At 27.1% G+C, this 9,718-nt stretch overlaps 1 pseudogene; it reads right to left on the bottom strand.

Annotated features, from left to right (window-relative positions):
- Positions 1–3,357: 3,357 nt before the first annotated feature.
- Positions 3,358–5,210, bottom strand: LOC116185840 (annotated as a pseudogene).
- Between the last annotated feature and the right edge of the window lie 4,508 nt (positions 5,211–9,718).

Here is a 9,718-nt window from a genome sequence, read left to right on the forward strand (position 1 = left end):
GATGAATTTGGATAGATATCGTTTTTTAATATAATAGTTATTGAATTATAATGTAATAGAAATTATTAATTAAATAAATAAGAGAATATTGAAGCTATTTTTATATCGTCCTTTCTCGAACGAACAGGAACTAGATGGCGAGAAAAGGAAAATCGATTCTGTAGCGTTATAAGTGACTATATATATAATCATTAGTATTCTAAGATAACTGGTAAAACTAGTCTAGATATCATGAATTTATATAAATATTTTTTTAAATATTATAAACATTTGTAATTAAATAAAACCTTTTATAGATAAATTATTATTAAAAAATAATTAAAATAACTTATAAAAATGCGTAAAGTCTTTGGAAAGACCAACAAAAAGATAATATCGCGATTCTCAACAGACTTTGAAGCGTGCAAAACGAAGCAAATAGAAGCGAAATAGAAAAACCAATAAGCTTGTAACTCGAACTAACTATTATTGACGATTCGCCTGGGAAACTACTCGAAAACTATCCAATTTCGTTTCACCAATTTCCGTCGTTTCTGATCAAATATTAAAATGCGCTAAAATCCTGGGAGTGCGCGCTATGAGATGTGATTCTGCGAACAAGAAATTATCTAAGGAAAATAGATAAAAGATCGATTGGTCCACATTAGTAATCCGAAAAATTCTAATTATTTTAAGTAAATAAAAATTTAATTTTATCTAATTGTTATTTGCGAATTAACTTTTATAAAATTCTCCAATACAATTTTATTTTTGAGAATTTGTTTCTGTTTTTATATAGAAGTTAGCACAAAAACGTTCCAAGAGTGATATTCTGATCTTTAAGAGAAGAAATATAATAATCACTGAATCATTAATCATTTAAGAAACTTTATTCGATACTTATACATATTTTAACTTTAATATAATATATTGTTTTACGATACAAAAATTCGTATGTTGTGATACTATAATTCAACAATAAAAATAAAAATTCTTCAATTTCTCTTTTTCATACATTTCATCAAAATGAATCAAAATCTTTAATTTTAACTTTTAATTAATATCTTCTTAATTATCAGTATATATTAATATTTATTGAATTTGATATTTATAATTAAAACATCATAAAAAAATTGGAACTTCATTTATATAATATATAATAAATTTCATTACTAATCTATATTACACATCATTACACATAATTATCTAATTATATGAAATCTAAACTATCATTAAATTTCGCTCAATTTATACGAATTCCTTTAAAATATAATATATTTGAAAATATATTTTATACAATTTCTTATTTGATATTTCGATATTTTAATAAAAATTCTTTTATACTAATATATATTTCTATTAAATGAATAATTTCTTCAAGCTCATTTAAATTGAACAAAACATTTTGAATCAACAAACACGAATTTACTCAACATCGTTACTCAAATCTAATTATAAACACTTCCTATTAACCATGAATGCATGCGTGGTCGTAGACTCTTCTTACGATTTTTTGCAAAACGTTCCTTCCGGGAAGCCGAGAAGAACTATGAAAATCGATGAGCGGCCCGTAGATAACTTCGAGTGACTATTCGCGGAATCATCGTTCGCTCTAGGAGGAAGGAAGACGGGTGCAGGGAGCAGCCGAAGAATCGAGACCGCTGCGCAGAAACCGCGGTGGCGGCATCGTCGTGGTCTCATCGACCTAACCTACTTTAAGCCGAGAGACGCCTGCACGAGGACGACGGTGGCGCCGTCGGCCGAGGACGTCCGACGGCGACGCCACCAACTATATCTAACTGCCGTTCTCCAACGTCCTCGTACCAAGCTCCCCCTCTTCCTCCCCTTTCTCTCCACTCCTCCGCGGCGTGTCTCCTTCTCCTTTTTCTTTTCTCTTTTATTCTCTTTCTCTCTTCTTACTCTCCCTCTCCTGCTCTTCCTTTCTGCTTTTCCATGACGTTCTATATCGCGATATCCTCTCGCCGCTTTTTCAACCCTAATCGCGACAATCGAAAGCAAAAGAAGAACTCTTTTCCAACGGTTGGAAAGTGGTAACGATTTTCGAAAGACCAAAGAAAAGTTCGGCCGACCGACGATCGACCGACCTCGATATATATTTCATCCAGTTGGCGGCCACCGCGAAAACAGTTCGATCGTGGCCATGGAGGATCTCCTCCAGAGCGAAGGTTTTCATATTATTAATGTATCGCCTTTATGGATATGCATTTCGCGATGTGTAATATGCGAGAATTTACTCTGGTGAATTTGAGGGATTGTGTTAGGCAAAATGTGGTACGAAAGTAATATTTATACTCAATAGGGGTTAGAAAGATATCGTTAGGTCTTTAACTATAAAATATTCGAGAGGTGGACGCTTACTCGTACGTATCACGCGAACTAGTATGAGGAAGCACGTAATAGTCGTTCTTACATTGTATATAATTCCAGAAATACTGACTAAATATGTGATACTTTTTTTGATTTAAAAAAAATTCAAAATGTAATTCTATTTTTATTATTGAACATTTTTAATTTATTTATGAAAAATAAAGTGAACCTATATGATATATTATTATTAGAAAATAATTAAAATTATTAATTAGATAATTAGATAAAAACTTATATATTCGATATAAAATTCTCTGATTATGTACAATAGAATTAAATTTTTCATTGCATGAATACAAAATTCTCATTAATCAATCATTCTCCGAAAAATATAGATTAATCATCACATGTAAAGATACTAATAATAGTATAATAAATTAATATATAAATAAAGATCGACAGTACTATATTATTTCTATTATGTAAAATTTTTTCTTCTTGTTTTTTCATGTAATACAAAAATAGAATATAACAAAAAATAGAATCTTATTTTTCAATCTTTTCCTCTATCAATCTTTTTTTAATATAAAATTAAATTACAATTCGAAAAATAAACTTCAGTGCATATATTTTTACATACCAATTTTTATATTTATTTCTAACTTTAGAATTATCCTTTAAAATTTCAATCTATTTTATTCAAATATTCTTTACAAAAATCTCAATCTATTTCAGTGTCTAAAGAATACGAAATAAAAAATAATCATCTTTCATGCTTATTATATTTCAATTATTAAAAGAAAATTTATCTTTAAATTTATCTTTATATTTATCTTTAAATGATGAAATAATAAATAATACTGAAATGAATAATATGAAATAATAATAAACTATGATTTATTAGTATTAAATATAGGACGCAATAGATAATTTATTTATAGAAATGATAGACTAAACTTTATTTCAAATGGAATCTTATTCTCAATAAAACTCCATATCTTAATTGACAATAAAATTATAAATTCTAAAGGATTTGCTCATAATAAAATATTCCATTTTCCCAATATTTCCTCCAATTTCATTCCAAATTTTCCCTTTATCATGCAATTTCTTCCAGATTCCAATTTTTTTCTCGAGACTAAAATCGTATAAGTAGAATGGCGTCGCTTCGGTCTCCAATGATCCGTGTTACGCAACACCGTCTGTTCGGGTGAAAAATCTTTGCCAAGAACAAAGGGGAACATCGACTTGCTCCCGTTTTCTTTCGTTGCTCTTGCGCCAATCTGTATCGAGCAGATTCTCATTCGGTTATTTAGACGTCGAATAGCCATACAAGTTCGCGGAAGTTTTGCTCCATGACGCGAAGAATATCGTGACCGATCAACCCGCGGCGTTCGTACTTTTGCCGCGCATGATTCTCCGCTTCCAGGACATTAAATACGACGAAACGAACCGCTGAGTCAGAGTGAATCACCGATTCTGAGCCTGGTGGTCGCGAGGGGGATGATACGAAGGCATTCCAAGGCGCGTATCGGCGGAATTAACAGATTTGTATAGCCGATAAATACGATAAGATGGAACGAATCTCGCGAAATAAGATACGACACGTCGATAAGATTTGTTTCCTGTATGCTCGCCTTGATGATTCCCTGATGCCTTGACATGGGAACTAAAATGGATAATTTATGGAGATTAAGAAATTCATATTGTTTGAGCATTAGCAGTAAGTGAATTTTGATTGGATTACTCTGGGAAGATCGTGTATTGAAATTTTAATTATATTGAAATTTTAATAGTTCCTATAAGCGTAGTAATGTATTTAATATTGAAATAACAAGTGGACTCTTTTTGAGGAATAACTTAAATACTTTTTAAAGATTCATTTCAAATAAAAATATTTGATTTTAATAATTTCTTCGTAGATATATTGTATCTTTTCTTCCATATATTTTAAACGTATTAATCATTTCACGTGTTGTTTTTTTTTTTATTACGAAAAGATTATTTATTTTCAACAGAAAACTTAATTTCAAATTAAATTTCGTAAAATTTAATCCTATTAAATATTGGTAAATGTTCTTTGTTCACTTGTCCAATATATTTATTATTTCATTATAACGACATCTTAATTATTTAAAAAGAAAGTAGAACGCATAATGAAAAACCATTCATTAGATTCTAGAAGTATGATAATATTCCGGATAGTTCTAACTGTACATTGTACTACAAAATAATCTCTTCACAAAGACTTGAATCGACCTCACTAGGAAAGGAAGAGAATAATAAAATAATAAAATAAAAAAAAAATAAAAAATAAAAAGTCATCATAACACGTAACTTATTTCCCAATAACATAACTTTTTTCCGCAAATCGGCAAGAAAACCATCCTAATTACCCAACTTATCTCTATGCTGTACCGATAACAAATACTCGAACAGGTAACTGCACCGAGAAATCGAGATTCCAGAACACCGATCTCGGTCAGCCCCTTCCGATCTTTCGTATTTAAGTTGCGTTCGAAGTGGCCAGTTAGAAAACGCGCGATTCAGGCGCGCCTTCTCCTGCAGGCTTGACTCATATCGTGAATCACATGCTCTTCAATCTACATACATACGTGTATGTATCATACGATTCCAACTATTTCGCATCGAGTTTAATTTCAATCGTCGTATTGCGTCGAGAATATTTCATAGAGAGCAATTAACGTATTGTGGAAATGTATTCTTTCAAGTCTATAACAACGACATTAGATTTTGCTTTGGAGTGAACGTTACTACCGGTCCCGTTACCGCCATCTTTTTTTAGGGCGGTTTCGAGGAAGCGTTCGGTCACGATCGAAAGTTGAGGAACGTTCAAAGAAACGAATTTCTACGTTTTAAATCGAACTGAAAATTTTATTTTGTAGATAAAAATATTGAAATTATTTGATAAAATTTATGATTGAAATGGAAAGATTATAAATGAAAATATATTTATTAAATATTACGTTCTTTAATAAAATTTTCAATGATCGTTACTTATTCGTTGAATCTATGATTAAAGTAAAATTAAAATCTTTAATTAATAATTGATAATTTATTCATTTTCTATACTTTTTTTATTTAAATTTTTTGTATTAGAGATTTAATAATTATTTTTCACTCTGTATTTGTTTATTAAGATTATATTTGATATAAGAGACGAATAATATTGAAATATAATATATACGTATAGGATCATTGTATTTTTTGAAATCATGCTTTAATGAAAAAAAAAAGAATGTTTTCAGGAAAGAAATCTATTGGAAAATTGAAATCGTTCTCTATAAAACTCCGTTATGTATATGGCTCTTGTCGACTATCAGAATTTCGACAATATTTTTCATTTTTTATCTAACAAGTCGTTAAGTGCAATTAAACGCAAACATAAATCGTTGTTAGTCGTCTGGATTTAACAGTGAAACATCGTTTACAACGCGTAAAAGCGGGAAATTGATGAACTGTTTTTGTACGCGGCTCGATTAACGTTATTGGCCGATACGGTATCGAGAATGATGACCGTGTGTACCCCTAGATGTTACGTGATTTCGTCCAGAAATTCGGCTCGTGAAAGCAACACCGCCTAAATTTAGAAAGTAGCCAGACCAGGCTCTAGCCGGCTGGTTAGCTAGAGCAACTTTCATCCTAGAGTCAGAGTCACCAACTCTGTTAGAATATTGTCAACGAATGAATTTTATCTTGCAAAAATTATAAAGATTTTAAATAAATTTTTATAAATTTTAATAAATTTTAAAATAAATAATTTTGACAGATGTTCTGTTAAAAAAAAGGATATATTTTTTTTTAATGCATTAATCTTTTCTCTTCGTGATTGAAGAAAGAAGAAACGAAAATTATCAATTTATATTATTTAATAAAACATGAAATTTGTAGATAATAATATAATTAGTAGATATAAAAATAATATAAAAAGTAAAGAATAATGTAAGTAATAAAATTCACTTATTTTTGTAATTATTATTAAATATGTTAGATTGTTTAAGAAAATTTGAAAGTATTTAATTATTTTTAAAATGTTAGTATGTAGAATGTTCAATAATTGATGGTATAATTAGAAATAAGATGAATGAATTTTCAAGAAATAAGTGAAAGACATAAAATATAAATTGGAAAATATAACGACATCTTAAAAACGAAATGAAAGATAATGAAAAATCATTAGCCAAATATATATGTTTAATTGTAATTTAAATTATACGGTTCAATAGCATGAAATTTGTGGTATGAAATGAAAGTAATAATATGATAGGGAAGAATAATAAGCAGAATCATAAATTGCTTTTATAATTATTATGAAGTATTAATGTTAGATAGTTTAGGTAAATCTAATTTTAATTTTTAAAATAATATATTTCACTTATATTATCATAAAAATCTATTTTTCATTTTAAAATAGACATCATATTAATAGTTTATCTCTTTGTATATATTAAAAATAAAAATGCTTCATATTATTGTTTGCATTTAATATGGTTACTAGAAACAAGCAACCTCAAATTCTTATGCAATACGTTTGTTAAAGATGCAATAAGATTGACATCAGAAATGCCTATAAAAAATTTATACTTCTTTTTATCTTTCTTTCTCGAACTTTATAAAATAATAAAAATTCACTATACTTTAAATGATCATATTTGAAAATTTCAAATGATATAATAGTTACATATTCTAGCAGTTTCACTTGGTAAGAATAAAAAATCGATAATAAATCATCATCTTTTCTGGCATTGTATTCGATCTTCAATATATGTATATATTTTCAAATTTACTTATATTTATTATAAAAATCTATTATTAAAATTTATTATAAATATATTTAAAATAATATACAACGAATATATGTTATTAATATTATTCCTGTTATAAGTTCTATCTTCTAAAATAAAATAATTTTATTCAATAACTCAAAAAGTAATTAAAAGGATTGAAAAACATTAGCTCAGAACTTTAAAAAAAAATTTTTAAAAATGATCAAAATAGATTCAATAGTATATTGACTGACTCATTCCAATATATTTTTAAATAATCTTTAAAAAAAATCTTTTAAAAAACAAAATTCTTTTAAAATTAAATATGTAAAGTCAGTGGTGCACTAAACGACCTACTGGTGGACAAATAATAAATTATTAATCATGCGGTGACGCAAGAGAATCGTGTCGCTTTGTTTCTGACAGATTGGCAATATTAAAATCCTCCTCAAGTGTCTTTTTCATCATATTAAATTTCCATCAATGCTTCGTGCTTGAAAACCTGCTCGCGCGACACGCTCATTTATTATATTCGAATAGAGTTTGCTAAAGGAAGAGAAACAAAGCTCGTTTCATTCATTATGCAGAGAATCGGGGAAGGGATGTTTATTGTCTGATATTATCAATCTTTATATATTGATACGTTATCAGAACCATGTAGTGAAAATAAATTTAACAAAGGTGTTGATTTTATATTGAAAATGTAATGAGATCTAACTTTTGTCAATCTAGGAGTGAATTAATTTATTGTTCCAACGATTTTACTTGTATCTTTTTGTTTAATCATTTGTTTTTTTTTTTTTTACGTTTTTTGAAAATTACGATTTTATTTATATATTTTGTACGATTGTTTGTTCTTATTTCATGTTACATTTTATAAAAAATGCAAAACTTTATTTATAATATATGAATTGATGAAATCAAAAAATGAAAGAATAGTCTTTAAAGTTTTATAAAATTTAATATTGATTACTATTTATATTAGAATCGCGTGTATAAGAAAAAAGAAGTTATTTCTTTCAAGGAATATAATATAAAATTCACATTATTAAATCTCAATAAATTAATAAATAAGTATAAATTATGAAAGAAAAATATTTTAAAATTAATTCACAATCGAGTTACAGATAAAATAAGAAAAATCATCAGATATTTATTCTTTTAATTTTCAGATGAAAAAAAATGAAGAAGGCTATATATTTATATATAATAAAAAATCTATAATATATCTAACTAAATAAATAAATATATCTTGAATATAACTCATGGATATTTATTATTTATATCGTTTACACATTCGATTCATTATAAGAATCGTAATTTTCCATAATTAGTTCATTTATTTCCACGATCTATAACAGATACATAAATAAAACGAATATATAATCTAAAAAATAATAATAATAAGAAAATAAGAAAAATACATGTAATATTAAACAAGTATAAATATATCAACAATGTATTTTCTTGAGAACTAAATAAATATTAAATAAAGAATCTATAAATTAAAATAAAGATCTTTCAATCAACAATTGAATTTTTAAATCAATCTTTTATGAACTGCTTTCAATAATAATGTCATTTCTTTATTTTCAGATTTATAATCTAATTATAAGATTCTTTATTTCCATCAAATATAATTTTTAATTTTTTTGTAATAAAATGTAAATAATTTAATTCAAGCAGAAAATATTCTATTAAAATTCTTTATCCACTATATATAATATACCTTTTACCCTTACTTTTCATTAAATACAATTCCCCATGCTTGGATCCATATTATCCACTAATATTTTCTAATTTCTATTAGATACAATATCCATGCTTGGATCTATATTTCCTTAATTTTTATTCTCCTATTATCTATTAATATTTTTTTATTTTTCATTAGTGTAACAAAAATGATTCAATTAATATTTAAAGTTTCCATTTTTATTCGAATAATTTATTTTATATCTTAAGTCTTAATTATTATTATGTTAAAATTTTTTATCTACTAACGTTCCTTGACTTTCATTATAATTCTTAATTATTTTATTCTTTTATTATTTAATGTGATAAACATAATCCAATTAATATTTAATGAGACTTCTATTATTAAAATAAAAGAAGATAGAAAATAAGAAGAAACGTAAAATAAATAACTGATGTACACATCTATACGTAGTGTTGTTCTCGTCATGTGAGGAAGCTAAATAGACTATCAGTACAGCACATCATTCGCGAATAGAGATGCTACATGATAACGTAACCAACAGTGGCACTAACGGTAATGGTAATTTATCGATAACGTTGCCACCCCATTGTTATTCGACACGTAGATGCTTGTGTGTGTATTGTACGCGCGAGGACACATATATGTCGATTCACATGCACGAGCATTTACCAACGCATACATAGTCATCAATATTAATACCGTTTGTTAACGTGTTTTCTATCTTATCAATTACAGGAGTTACAAACAATTTTCATTCTCTGTCTGCTCGTTCTTTACTCACTGTTACGTTCTTTACAAGCCTTGATAAACTTTAATAATTAGAAATACTTTAATAATTACAATAGATTGAAATTATTTAAAGTTAAAATGGAAATTGAAAATATTTAATAGTACGTGAAGAAAAATA

Source organism: Apis dorsata, unplaced genomic scaffold (assembly GCF_000469605.1).
Source record: "Apis dorsata unplaced genomic scaffold, Apis dorsata 1.3 scaffold_295, whole genome shotgun sequence".
Classification (NCBI taxonomy): domain Eukaryota; kingdom Metazoa; phylum Arthropoda; class Insecta; order Hymenoptera; family Apidae; genus Apis; species Apis dorsata.